This window comes from Hordeum vulgare, chromosome 7H (assembly GCF_904849725.1).
Source record: "Hordeum vulgare subsp. vulgare chromosome 7H, MorexV3_pseudomolecules_assembly, whole genome shotgun sequence".
Classification (NCBI taxonomy): Eukaryota; Viridiplantae; Streptophyta; class Magnoliopsida; order Poales; family Poaceae; genus Hordeum; species Hordeum vulgare.
Window position 1 is genome coordinate 1723343 of NC_058524.1, and position 15438 is coordinate 1738780.

Here is a 15438-nt window from a genome sequence, read left to right on the forward strand (position 1 = left end):
TGGACGTTTCCGATCTCTCTGTACATACTGATACTATTACTTCTATATACTCCCTTCGTTTCTAAATATAAGTCTTTTAAAGATTTCACTGCTAAACTATATACGGAGCAAAATAAATGAATCTATACTTTAACATATGTCTATATACATCTGTATATATTTTTTCAAAAGAAGTACTCCATCCGTTTCTAAATATAAGTCTTTTAAGCGATTACACTAGGAGTCTACATACGAAGCAAAATGAGTGAATCTACAGTCTAAAGTATGTCTATATACATCCGTATATAGTCTACTAGTAAAAAATTTAGAAATACTTATATTTAGGAACGGAGGGAGTAGATGACAAGTAGCATGTCCGTTGGGCAGTAGCCTTTTGTACATTCATTCATTCGGATACCAAAAAAGAAGCAATTTTTTTTTTGGAAAATGTAGGGACATATGCTACGTATTGTCAGCAACATACAGATATATGATCATGTAACTGAATAAAGGACCACAGTAAATGTTCTTTGAAATTCAGACATGTCAAAGTTGACCGGGACCAAATATACAATCTGTCCAACAACATACATTACATGGTGAACTTCGGTACCGTAGAAAGCCCATCAAATTGACATGCACAAGAATAAACTCATGTGTTATTACTTATTAGAAGCAAAAGTACCGAGAGGAGGAACTTGTTGGAAGCACTTCAACAACTTCAGGAGACGGAGTCCATAGCTCTAGCAGTCTGTGTCTGCTACACCCCACAGCAACACCTGAGGATCCAATCCAATCCACCGGTAGAAACTAATAACAAAATATATATTACAGGTTCCTAATAGTCCAAAATAAAGCAACTAGTCAAACAACCATCGAACTTCTAACATCTCCAGTAATCTTCAGCAATTGAACCACACAAACTATTAGAAGGAACATGAAAAAAAAATCAGTGTGCACTTAGTCACACTCTTCAAATATGTGGAAACAGGGTGCACTTAGTCACACACTTAGAAGGAACATGAAGTACCCAAAAGTGACAGATCACAGGTGAACATATGCGATCTGGTACAACTCTGGCAGCCCTCGTGTGGCCCTCCCCCTAGGGTGACTCGGGGGGAGCCCAGAAACCTAGCCGCCGCAGCCAAGCACTCCCTCCTCCTCTTCCTCCGTCGCCGCCGCGGGATGCTGCCGGGCTAAGCCCCGGGGCCGACGGCGGTGGCAGGGGATCTCCTCTCTCACGCGTCTCTGGGTTGGGGCGGGATCCCTAGGCGTGTGGCGGCGCGGCCGATCTGGATTCTGCGGCGCGGCGGATGGTGGGCCCGTCCTCGGACGGGGGTGGCTAGGCGCGGCGGGCGGCCCAGTCATGGATGGCGGCGTGGGCTGCGGGCGCAGCGGCCGGCCTTTCTAGGCTGCGGCGACGTGCAAACTTTCTTCAGATCGGCAGCGGCGGCGTGGAGGGCCTGGTGGTTTCGTTGGCAGCACATCCGGTCAGATTTGTTCTGACCGATGCGACCGGCGGTGGTGGTCATCTCTTCCGTCAGAGGTGGTCGGCCTGAGGCTGGGTGTTCCGATCTCCGAACCCGTGATCCAGTATTGGTTACGAGTCGGGGAGACATAGTTGCCGGTGAAAACCGAGCCGACGGCGAGCGATGGCGGCGTTCTACGTCGTTAACTTGATGAAGGCATCGTTGTGTGACTTATGTTGACCCACTCGTACTGCTGTGGGGGAAACCCTAGGATCTGGTCTTCCAGATCGGACGATGACGGTACTGCGGTGGCGTTTCTCTCTTGTGAGCATTGTTTGTGGAGCAGTGCTGATGGTCAGAGGCATGAGGTGGTGCGCCTTCGTCTTGCACGGAGCTTCGGTGGAGATGTCAAGTCATGCCTGGCCGACAGGTGCTACGCTTTGTCATGCCTGTTCGGCAGGTGCTACGCACGACAGATCTTCCAGAGACTTCAAGCTGTGTCGGCTGGTGGTACTTGGCGACATGGAGCTGAGGTGTACCGGTGGCGACCGTGACGTGCTCAGCAGTTCGCGCGCAGGGTAGTTGTCACGCCCAAGATGCGACCCTATCCTCAATTTGGTACGAGGGCCTCGTCAGGGATAGAAGCGCATCTCGTCGTGTCGCAAGAATGGATATCGTTACAAGTACATGTACTGAAAAGAAGAGATATATAAAGAGTTGGTTTACACTCGCCACAAGCTACATCAGAGTCACATCAGTACATTACATAATCATCAAGAGTAAGAGCAGGATCCGACTACGGACTAAAACAAACGACAAAAGAAGAACGACGTCCATCCTTGCTATCCCAGGCTGCCGGCCTGGAACCCATCCTAGATCGATAGAGAAGAAGAAGAAGAAGCAACTCCAAATGACAATCAACGCACTCACGTCGAGTAACATTTACTTGTACCTGCAACTGGTGTTGTAGTAATCTGTGAGCCACAGGGGACTCAGCAATCTCATTTCCAAAGGTATCAAGACTAGCAAAGCTTAATGGGTGAGGTATGGTTAAGTGGTGAGGTTGCAGCAACGGCTAAGCACATATTTGGTGGCTAACTTACGAGTACCAGAAATAAGAGGGGGGAAGATCTACGCATAACGGACGTGAACTACTCGTGATCAGAAGAATGATCCTGAACACCTACCTACGTCAGACATAACCCCACTGTGTCCTCAATCGGAGAAGGAACTCACTTAAGAGACAGTCACGGTTACGCACACAGTTGGCATATTTTAATTAAGTTAACTTCAAGTTATCTAGAACCAGTGTTAAGCAAAGTTTTCCACGTTGCCACATAACAGCGGGCACGGATTTCCGAAAAGATTTAACCCTGCGGGGGTGCTCCAACTAGTCCATCACAGATTACCACAAGCCGCATAGAAATCCTCAATCACGAAGCTCGCGATCTCGTCGGATTCCCTAGTGGAAAACCTCAACTCTGATATTACCCAAAGCATCACCGGAATCCCGATGCACAAGATATCTCGTCGAAGGTAAAACTAATCCAGCAAGGCCGCCCGACGTGTCGACGATCCCGATAGGAGTCGCGTACCTCGTTCTCAGGGCACGACAGATGAGCGATGGTTACCACGCCAAACGCCGAGTTGCCCCGGGTAGCGTTAATAAGCTGCTCTGTTTTGGACCAACACTCATGAGGAGCACTGGCCCGGGGGTTGATTAAAATAGTCCGCGGGTGCCGGCGGGTCCCTATGCATTATTATTAGGTTATTAGGCAAATGTAGTACCAAAGTTGGGCCTTGCCAGACCAGCTTTAATCTAAAACGAATTATCAAGGGGGTCCCCATAACAACCCCGATCGTGTTAGGAGCGCTCATTTATGGAACATAACACCGGTAGCCGGTAACTAAGGGGGCAAAGGTGGAACAAAAGACCAGGCTAGAAAGGCCGAACCTTCCACCTTTTACCAAGTATATAGGTGCATTAAATTAAATAGCATTTAATATGGTGATATAATAAGGAACCCATGTTTTCACATGGAAGCATCTGCACCTGCAACTAGCAACGCTAACACAGGGTTAAGCAAGCAGTAACATAGCCATTCAGTGGTTTGCTAGGTCGAACAGGTTGAAGGTTTCATGGCATTGTTGAGAGGCTGATATTAAACATGTGGTAGGCAACGAGACATAACGACAGAAACGATTTAACTAGTTTGGCAATGATAGTAATGGTATCTGGGGAAATGATCATCTTGCCTGAGATCCCGCTTGGAAGAAGAATGCCTCCGTGAAGCAGACGAACCGAGTAGTCGAACGGGTCCTCACATCCGACACGCTTGCGGAACTCTATCGAGACGGGGAAACCGGAAACAAGCATCAACACACGAAATTCACCACACGATGCACAGCACATATGATGCATGAGCTACTGAATACATGCAAGTCACGGCATGGCAAATCACACAATCAATCACTACACATTAAGTGAAGTTCAAGATGCACGAGTTGCATATTGACGAAACTCCACGTTAATTATTTAGTTCACTCCCGGTTATCTACACGGCAATATTAATGTTGTCAAACATGCAAGAGGTGAAGCGGAAATTAAACTACCTATCTAGGCATTTTAAGTGAGGTCGGAAATGACATATAGCACCTCTGAAACGACCTCACATGTTAATTTACAATTCTGTCCAGATCTGAATTAACACCTTTAATTAGTTTTTAAATAGCAAAACAAATAGGTTCACGTGATTCTACGCGTCAAGGCAAGCAATCTACACATAAAGAACATCTCCAACGTAGCTACGGATCAAAAGTTACAAGCACCACAAGATATGATGGCATGAATGCAATATGTGTGCAACGGCGGCTACGAGCACTTCATCACATGCAACCAGCAAGAGAAAATGAAACTACACGAGATTCTAAGCACGTTTCATGTAGGGCACGATCAAAACGGAGCTACGGTTCGAAAACTACGAGCAAAACAAGAAAACGCTACAAACTGCCAAAATCAGCCACATAGCATTTTCTACGCCCCACAACTACGGCTACACAACTCTGATTTGCTCAAGCAAGGCATGGCACGGAAGAGGGCAAGAAGCACTACTACAAACTACTAACAACAACTAACATGGCAGCAAGGCGCACTAGGAAAAAAAGACACAAAATGGCATCTCACGCACTATTTCAGACTTAGTGAAAATAACACCTCATGAAAGTGCAGTTTTCAGCCTGAAGGCATATTGACAGCAGCAAAAACCTAAGCTACAGGTCTCCAAATGGCATGAAACTTCACAGCAAGCTAGAGAAACACAAGGGGTACAACTAACTCCATTGGACCAACCCCAAAAGAGCTACAGATCACAAGATGCAAGCAAGACAAGACAGCAACAAAATATAACAGATTCCAGACTTAAAAATATTTCAGCACGTCTAAAACAGCACTATTTCTAGCAACTTGAGAGCAATCAAACCACACCTAAACATGCATTTCTATTGCAACCAAAAATACCAGGGACTAAACAAAACATCCAAGATCAACTCTCTAGTTGACAACTCCGTCAAACAACGCACGGAATAAATCTTACGAATTAAACAAAAGGGCATCACGGCAAAATATCTCGCAAACTAACTTGCTCAAAACTTAAAACTAATTGCACAGAAAAATCCATGGGATTTTTCTACCCCGGAAACATATAAAATACGTGGGGTTTGCAACACAAAATAATGTCAAACATTAATGCGAGATAAAACCTATATACGGGAAAATAAACTACCGGCAAATCCCTACACGCATAAATATCAATGACCACTCTAAAATACATGCAAAAATAATTCCTAAACCATGGCCATTTAATCTACGGTATACGGACAGACCGGACACGCGCGAAAAAAATAAACTACGGGCAAAACATTATGGGCAGCACACTATTCTAGGCATACAGCACGTTAACGACGTCAAATAAATATGCAAGTTGGATAATCTTCTTCTACTCGCAAAACTACGCGAAAACGATATAAAGATCACCTCGATCCGACTAACGGATTAAAAGATACGGCATTTATAATATACGAATATTTACTGGAATTCATTAATTCCTAAAAAAACATAATAAACCTAGTGGGCCGAACAGGTGGGCGCAAGATAGCAAAAGGGTGCACGGGGCGAAGGGCAGAAGTCGGCTCACCTTGGGCCTCCAATTGGGCCGGCCTGGAGCTGCTGGCTTGGGGAAGTCGACTGGGCCGGGGGCGCCCAAGCTGGCCTCGGCGAGAGGCCCAGGCGCGCTGGAAGGGGCGGTCGCCCACGTGGGCCGCGGGGAGCGAGGCGGGCCTCGGGGCGAGGCCCAGCTGGGGCACTCGTCGTGCTCCTCGAGCGCTGCTGGCTCCCGAGCGCCACAGGGGACGCTGGCGGCAGCGAGACCCAACGGGGCCGGCGACACCCAGCGAGGCGAGGGAGGCGAGGGGCGCCGCGGATGGCCGGATCCGGGGCGGCGGCGGGGCTACAGCCGGCCGGCGGCGAGAGGCGGCGGCGCTGGGGCGAAGAAACCCATGGCGCCCGGTCCCTTGGCGGCGAGAGACAAGGGGCAGGGGGGCTCGGGCTGCCGGCGGCACCACGAGGAGGAGCGGGGCGGCGGTCGGCTCGGGTCCTGCGGCGAACTCAGACGGGGAGGCGACCGGGGACGGCGGCGCGCAGGCGAGGTCGCGAGGGGGCGCGGCCATGAGAGCAGGGAGCTCGGGGGAGCTTGCGGGGGCGGCGGATCTGGGCCAGGACGGGCCGCGCGCGGGTCTGGCGGGCCGGCGGCTGGGGGAGGGAGACAGGGAGCAGGTGGGGGCGGCTATGGTTTCGGGACGGCGCGGATTCCGAGGTGGCTAGGGTTAACTGCCAAAAATTTAGGAGGGGGGTCTATATATAGGCAAAGGGGGGCTAGGTTAGCCGGAATCGGGCTCCGGATCCAACCGCGGGGTCGGATTCGGACGATTCCGAATGCAGGAACGGTTACGTGGCCGTGTAGAGTGGATATCCGGAGACGAGAGGGAGAACGGGCGGCGCGGCGACGATTTAAAAACATCGACACACGTCCGACGGTAGACCGAATACGCTGCCGCTACGGTCGACCGTTCGGGTACCAGACGGTCTCCGATCGCGACGAAATTCGATAGGCGGCCTAGCTATAACTAATCGCGACCGCATGCCAAGTTTCACGTCGATCAGAGAAAGTTTTAAACGCACTTCAAAAACAGGGTTTCGACGGTGCCGCGGGCGCGTGCGTGTGCGGTCAGGCTCGGAACGAACGACGACGATAACCGGCAACTAACAACGGATGCAAGTTTTGAAAACGGGCGGCAACGGAGACGCCGATGCAATGCAGATGATGCGCATGATGCGATGATGAAGCGGCAACTGAAAACCCCACACGACGAAAACGGAAAGAAAAGGGGAAGCTTCTGGAACGTCGGCATCGGGCTGTCACAGTAGTGGTGCCGTTGGGCGCCGTGGTGGCGTTGACGAAAGGTAGACCAGGCAAGGATGATGCGTCAGAACAGCTCTGAAGATGGAGTAGTGGCAGTTGGCGGCGACGGCCTCTGAGAGCATGTCGGACCGGTGGGTGCCCCATACCCGGCAAGTGGCTTGGTTGAGGCCTCAAGTCTTAGATGTTAGGCTTGTCTGCGAGGTCTGTGGTATTAGGCCCGGACTATCAGCATCCCTTCCTCAGATGGATAGGAGTAGCGACAGTTGTCGCCTAGACAGTGGTTTTAGACTTATTGTTATATTTCTTTGTAAGGTCTTTTATGAATAATTAATAAAATGGATGCATGCATCGTCCAGATGCAGAGGCCGGGGGCAATCCTCCTTTTCTAAAAAAAGGGTGCAAAAGGAATAAGTGGTACTAGAGTATGCCTGGGTCAACGAAACGGAGAGACCCCCGCGTCGGCCCCGCTAGGGCGACTCGGGCGGCGCCGAAACCCTAGTCGCCGGGGGCGCGGACTCCCTCCTCCACTCCCTCCGTCGCCGCCGGGGGACACCACCGGGCAACTCTCGGGGGCCGACGGCAGTGGCGGAGCCATCCCTCTCTCCGGCGTCTCTAGGGGTGGTGCGGGGCCCCTGCACGGACAGAGACATGGCCGATCTACGGAGCGACGGTGATGGCTGCGTCGACGGCGGCGGTGGTCGTCCCTGCCTCGGGGCAACGGTGGCTGCAGGCACATCGGCTGGTCGGTCATGGGCAGTGGCGTGCGGTGGTTGGCCTGGTTCGGGTGGCAGCGACGGGCTATGCTGTGGCGGCGCGTCATCCAGCTTCAGATCAGCGGCGGCATCGAGGTCCTGGTGGATTGCTCGACGGCATCCGATCAGATCTATTTTGGCCGATGCAGCCGACAGTGGCGGTCATCTCCTCCGTCGGAGGTGGTCGGCCTGAGGCTGGGTGGTTGGATCTCGCGATCCGTCATCCAGTCCTTGCTGCGAGTCGGGAAGACATAGTTGCTGGTGAAAACCAAGCCGATGGCAGACGATGGCGGCGTTCTGCGTCGTTACCCTGATGAAGGCATCGTCGTGTAACTACTGTTGACCCACTCGTAATGCTCAGGGGGAAACCCTAAGATCTGATCATCAGATCGGACGATGGCGGCACTACGGTGTCGTGCCTCTCTTGGGAGCATCGTTTCTGGAGCAGCGCTGGATGACAGAGGAAGGCGGTGGAGCAACTTCGTCTGGATCAGAGCTTCGGTGGAGATGTCAAGTCATGCCTGGGCGACAGGTGCTACGTTGTGTCATGCCTGCTTGGCAGGTGCTACGCACGATAGATCTTTCAGAGCCTTCATGTTAGGATGGACGAGCGCAGGACGGTGACGCCGTTGGGTGCCGTGGTGGCGTCGACGGATGGACGGACTGGCAAGGGTGATACGGATCTCTCTTCTCAAGATGGGATAGTGGTTCGATGATGATGGCGGCTTCTAAAACGTGTGCAAGTGGTACACGATTTAGGTTTGCTGCACCGTTTGTTATTCCGATATGTTATAGGGATGGATCGGTGATGACGACGGTTTTTGATATGGAGAGTGAGAGCACTCAACATTATCATGTTTGTAGGTGTGAGTGGTGGCTTCGGCTGGCTTGATGTATGATCTTGTTAAACCTTTGTGGAATAATTAATAAAAATGGTTGTAGGCATCGATTGATGCAAAGGCCGGGGGTTGAACCTCCTTCTCTAAAAAAAAGGAATAAGTGGTCCACAGTTTCTGTAGCACTACAAAACATCAATATATTTAAAGAAGCTAAACGTTACAACTCAACTACATGCATCACTGAAAGAAATAGGACCAATCTCAATATTCAGTATGCACCTAATGATACACACCAATATTCAGCTTCCATATCACTTATCCCATGAATAGATTTATTAACCTCAACAATATTACTCCTACTTCCTAAATTCACCTCGGTTCTGCTAGCTACGTCACAATGAGAGCATCAGAATTTTTTTAGACAGTTGGCTTATGCAAATTACCTGTGTGCCATCTTCCGCACGTTGCTCCTCTTAAACTGCCACTCCTTTCATCTCATTTTTAAAACTTGCCATGTTACTGCTCAGGCCATTCTCACTGCTGACAAGATCATTTTGCTCATGAAAGTTATTTGTATCTTCTGTCTCTTGATCATCATGTTGGTTATTTCTATCTTCTGTCTCTTGATCATCATGTTGGTTATTTGTATCTTCTGTCTCTTGATCATCATGTTGACCATCACCGTTAACTTGTTCTGGCAATAAGTGATGTCACATGTATGCCGTGAAGGAGTAGTATACATAAGTCAACACTAGTACTTAAACCAAAGTACTAGCAATTAAGCAGAATAAGATCACTGACAACAACAAATAATTAGTTACCAGGATATTCTTGTTGTGCACTTGCAAATGTGTTGTGAGTCCGCGATAACGTTGTATCATCGGTGGTAGCTGGAGCTACAGGGAGTTCTGCAGCATCCTCAGTTCCCATCTCGGAAGTAGAAACTTGTACTACACAATAATAAAAAATAAGAAATTTATAAAGAGAGAAATAACTCAACATGCACCAACAATTAACCAAATACTCCCTTGTAATTAAGGAAAATAAGTTGCACGTGATACACTTGCTCACCAGACTCTCCATTAGAAATGGCCTGGGGCGTTATTGTCACTGCTAACATCATATCAGTAGGTGACGCCGCAAGTCTACCAGACTTCTGTGGAGGTTCACTTTTTGTAGCAACTTCTTCGGTCATCGTATCAGTAGTTATTGCTGCAGGGTAAATTTGCGGAGCCGGCTCATTTCCCATCTTAGAAGTAGCAATTGGTACTGCACAGTAAATACCAGGCATGAAGAAAGAATTTTTATATAACTCAATGCACCCCAAAATTAACCAAAGTAGTAATTAAGGAAAATAAGATGCACCACAACACTTGCTCACCAGACTCTTCATTAGAAACAACACTGGGAGGCATTGTCACTGATAACATCATATCAGTAGGTGGTGCCGCAGGACTCTCAGTATTCTGTGCAGGTTCACTTCTTGTAGCAACTTCTTGGGTCATCGTATCAGTAGTTGTTGCTGCAGGGCAAATTTGCAGAGCCGACTCACTTCCCATCTCAGAAGTAGTAACTGGTACTGTACCACATGATATGTGGGTGAAATGATGATATCATATCAACTTTCAACCTTTTCAGAGTTCATTTGTAATGCTTTTCAATTTCGTGGTTATTTAGCTAAAAAAATCATTAAATGCATGAAAAATACCAGTCATTTAGCTCAAAAAAATCATTAGATGCATGAAAAATAGAAAATTAAGTTATAAATGGTTGAAATTTTAGGATGTGTTTTTGAATGGTGCGTATTGAATGCACAAAATGCACAAAAAGTCTGGAGTTGAAATAAGTATAAAATAAAATGTCTTTGTAACAGATGGGTTTTCGTGTGAAACCTTGATACTTCGAAGGAGATGGTCCAGTTTGAACACGAAATGCATCCAGTTTTTCCCGTAACCCTCTTAATTTTTTAGCACAAGCTATGTGGGTAAAATGATGAAACCCACATTTTCAGAGTTCATTTGTAGAGCTTTTCAATTTCAGGGTCATTTAGCTCAATTTTTTTTATTAAATACATGAAAAATAGCAAATGAAGTTAGAAAGGGTTAACTTTGGCTTGGTTAACCTTAGTTGTGACTCTGGCGGGGACGGTGCTAGCAGATGTAGTCGACGGTATGATTGGACTCTTGGCTAAAGTGGGGTTCTGAAATTTTAAACCCCCCCTCCCCTGTGGACCGCCTTTTTTAGTTTTGTAGAAAATAAAGAAAAATGACAAAATCTGCAAAAAATAAAATCCTTTGAGATGTAGTTAGGTTTCAATGCCTAGTTGGTATAGAAATTTTGAAATATGAATTTTGACCGTTTTTGCAAAAAGGAGGGAAATGTAAAACGTCCATAATTTTTACATACGATGTTGAAAAAAAAGTTTAATATATAAAAAGAAACTAGAGAAAAATTGGGACTTGATGTCACCGGGTTTTGCCCGGTGAAGTTTTCTAGATGCTCAAAATTCCAAATTAAAAAAAGTTATTTCAAAACGAAGATATTTTTAGAAAAACCAAAAAAAAATAATTTTATTTAAAAATAAATAAATGATGTCATATTTGGATTTCTCGCATTTTTCTGATAATAATGGATATATTATTTGTTGAATTTTGATTTACATAATTAAAGATATTAACTATGCCATATTAAATGAATAAATGGCAAAAAACAAATAAAATAATGTTATTACTTATTTTATATATATTAAAATTCAATATTATTATTACTTATTTTGTTTATTTTAATAATTGTTTGGATTTTAAAAAATTAAATCATGTGACATCAAGACTTAAGGGTTGATAGAATTGATAGTTTAGTATTGTCAGAAAAACAACAAGTGCACACTTGGAAATTAGGGACGATAGAACCAGAAAGTCAAGCGTGCTCGGGCTAATGCAGTGACGAGATGGGTGACCGGTCGGGAAGTTACACGATTTGAAATGAGTGATCCACGATCGGAGCCGTGAGGATGGGTGATTAGAGATTAAATTGTTAAATAATTCAAAGATTTGACAATTGAAATAAAACATAAAAAGAATCAAAAATTATTCAAAATCGCCCTCGCTCCAAGCCCCGGTACGGCCCCCGAACCGGGACGAGACCGGGACTAACGGCCCAACCGAACCGGTGCTATAAACCTTTTTTTTGTATTAGTGACGGTCCACATTTAGAATGTAGGAAAATTAAATCAATGAATATCCAACGTTGAAATAAATCTGTATATGCTTCAATCTAAATAGCAAAGACTATATATGATCCACATCTCATTCAATCTTGAGCTGAGGAATTGAAGGTGAGGATTCGATGTAACAGTCCGGAGGGTCAGGGAGTGCCTGAAGCTGAGCCGGATTCCTTGTCTCCAGCATTTGCACCACCTGGTGCATGGTTGGCCGCAGCAGCGGGTTGGGCTCCATGCACCAGAGCGCCACGCGCACAAACTGCTCCACCCTGTCCTTTTCCTCCAACGTATCAACTTCCAACTCGCCGTCCAAGTCCAACATCGATCAGCTCCGTCCTCCGTGCGATCACCAGTTGCGCCGCCCAACCGAACACCTCCGCGAAGGATCAGAACCATAAGAACAAAGGATTTCCATTTATAATAGTTGTGGTCAGGTTGAGAAGGAATTTGATATGGTTGGTGATGTGATCGGACTAGATGGGGTGGCAAGGTGCGGGCGGCGCGGTGTCGACGCCGGCGGAATGGAAGTGAAGAGAGGGGCGAACTGAGATCCAGAGAAGGGCGAGGTGTTGGGGAGAAAATGGAACCACCTACCGACGGTGATCACCGGAGACAAGAAAGGAGAGAGGGAGAGACGCCACACAGATTTTGCCGGTGCACGAACACCTTGCCGTCCGAACGGCAACCCTTATATTCCGGTGAGCTCGAACTCCCCCTTCGCCTATTACAATGTCTACCACACGGGTTTTATACCAGGCACACGATGGACACGGTCTCCACGCTCCTGCCTGCTCGCGCCCACGACCCAACGTGATGTGGCCGCGTCCTCCGCGCGCGCCTACGACGCACCGAACGCCCCCGGTCGCTGCGCTCCCCCTGGACCTAGTCTGTAACGGCTCCCCGCGCGCACGGCACCACCCTACCCTGGCGGCCCGAGCACGCCACGCACGCACGCACGCACGCACGCACTGCCCGCGGACCCGATGCGCCAGAGAGCGCCGACGCGTGCCCATACACGCACCAGGCGCACTAGCTAGTCGCCGCGGCTTATTCCAACACAACATTCTCCCCCTAAGCCGTGGCCTAGAGGAGCGCTGGCTCGTCGTCGACGAGCTCCCCCAGCATGGCTTGCCCCGGCGCCGCTGCCTTCTCCCGCCTCGGACATTCCCGCTTGAAGTGACCGCGCTCGTTGCAGTGGTAGCAACGTCCGCGGCGATTCGCGACGCCACGCTCCTGTCGTCGTCGTCGTCGTCCCGCGCACCACGTCGCCGACGCTCCTGCGCGCGCCACTGCTCTGAAGTGAGCATCAGCTGCTCCCCGCCATGATCAGCACCGTCCTGCCCACGTCGACGTAGCCGCTCGTCGAAAGCCTTCAACCGGCCGAGCGCGTCCTCGAACGTCATGGTAGACACGTCGCAGAATTGCTCTATACCGGCCACCGCCGCGTACAAGCGATCCGGCACGGCGTCGAGCAACTTCTTCACCATCGCGGCGTCCTCCAGGCTCGATCCAAGTCCCGCGTACCGCGCCGCCATGCCACTGATCTTCCCGGCGAATGCGTCCAGGGACTTGTCGTCGTCCATTCGCAGCCGCTCGAAGTCGCCGCGGAGCGTGGCCAGCCGCGCCACCCGCACGCGATTGGCTGCGACGAAACGCACCTTGAGAGAGTCCCACACCTCCCTCGCGGTGAACTTCGCCGCCACCTGCATCAACAAGTCTTCCGACAGCGCTGTGAGCAGCATCGCCCGCGCCGTCTTGCACTTCCTGGAGTCCACCGCCGCTCCGTCCGCCGGCTGCACCGCGCCCCACATCCCCCCAGCATCAAGGATCGCCTCCACCTTGATTGCCCAGGAGGTGTAGCCCGTCGGCACCAGCGGCGGGAGATGCATCGACCCCGACGCACCGCCACCCCCATACGGGACGATCGACATGGCCGCCGACACGTGGTTGGACAAGGCTCTGATACCAAATGTTGGGGAGGAAATGGAACCACCTACTGACGGTGATCACCGGAGACAAGAAAGGAGAGAGGGAGAGACGCCACATAGATTTTGCCGGTGCACGAACACCTTGCCGCCCGAACGGCAACCCTTATATTCCGGTGAGCTCGAACTCCCCCTTCGCCTATTACAATGTCTACCACACGGGTTTTATACCCAGGCACACGATGGACACGGTCTCCACGCTCATGCCTGCTCGCGCCCACGACCCAACGTGCTCTGGCCGCGTCCTCCGCGCGCGCCCGCGACGCACCGAACGCCCCCGGTCGCTGCGCTCCCCCTGGACCTAGTCTGTAACGGCTCCCCGCGCGCACGACGCCACCCTACCCTGGCGGCCCGAGCACGCCACGCACGCACGCACTGCCCGCGGACCCGACGCGCCAGAGAGCGCCGGCGCGTGCCCATACACGCACCAAGCGCACTAGCTAGTCGACGCGGCTTATTCCAACACAACAGGAGGTGCCATGGAAGATGAACGGCGGCGAGGTAGCGTTAGAGGTGGCCGAGGACGAGTGGGAGCGGGCGTCGGGGAGGACGCGGGAGCCGGCGAGGCGCCGGAGCTGAGTGCAGCGGAGGAGGGAGAGGAGGCATCGTGCTCGGCCATGGTAGCTTGGAAAAACTGATACCAAGTTGGAAAGATATTTCCTTGATTGATTCTGAGATTACAGAGATGGTTTATATGGGGAGAGTTAGGATGTCCTAAAACCCTAAAATAAACAAAATCTGCAGAAACTGTTTAGTCCCGGTCCGTGTTAAGACCCGGGACTAAAGGGCCTGCCCCTGAGGGCGCTCCAAGGCGGCCACGTGGAGCACCTTTGGTCCCGGCTTGAAACAGTATCGGGACTATAGGTTAGGCCTTTAGTACCGCCTCTTTGGTCCCGGTTGGTGAATCGGGACTAAAACCCCTTACGGGCCGGGACTATAGACCCTGTCCCCACTAGTGATCGTGCTCGGCCATGGTAGCGTGAAAAAACTAATATCAAGTTGGAAAGATATTTCCTTGATTGATTCTGAAATCACAGAGATGGTTTATATGGGAGAGTTAGCACGTCCTATACAAGTGGCCTTGGCAGACGTGGTATCCCCTGATCTTATAAACGTGGTACATAAAGCTACGACAAAAGACTTTGTCTAACACTCGAAGCCATTGGTGGCCTGGTGGACCTCCTTCCAGCTGAACACTCTCACACCAGAGTACAACGGCCGCCGGCTATCACTGTTCCTGAGGAGGTACGTAGTAATGTTGTGCCACGAGGAGACACAGCATGCAAACGGTGACGCGCGTGTTATATGGATCTCTTTCTCAATGGGCCCAATGACTCATTGGACCTTGACTCACGTCCTGATTGGGAACGTCTAGCTCAAGCAAGGCTGGTGGGCCCCTGTCGCGCAGTGCTATATGTAGAGGAGGTGGGGACCATGGCACGGGTTACGAGATTCGCTGCCGCCACTGATTCCCCACTCTCCAACCCTAATCCGATCTAGAAGGATGCACTGAAGCGACGGGAAGTCCACCGCCGTCACTATCGGATCTCTCTCTTTCCCCACCGTCGTCCCCATCTCACGATGGTCGCCGGAGGGAACTCATCGAGTACTCCATAAGGTAACATACCTCTACTCTCATCGAACACATCTAGCCTTGTCGATCCACGGGATCTATCAGCGCGATCTTGTAGCTAGGGACGTACGTAGTGTCTTTCTT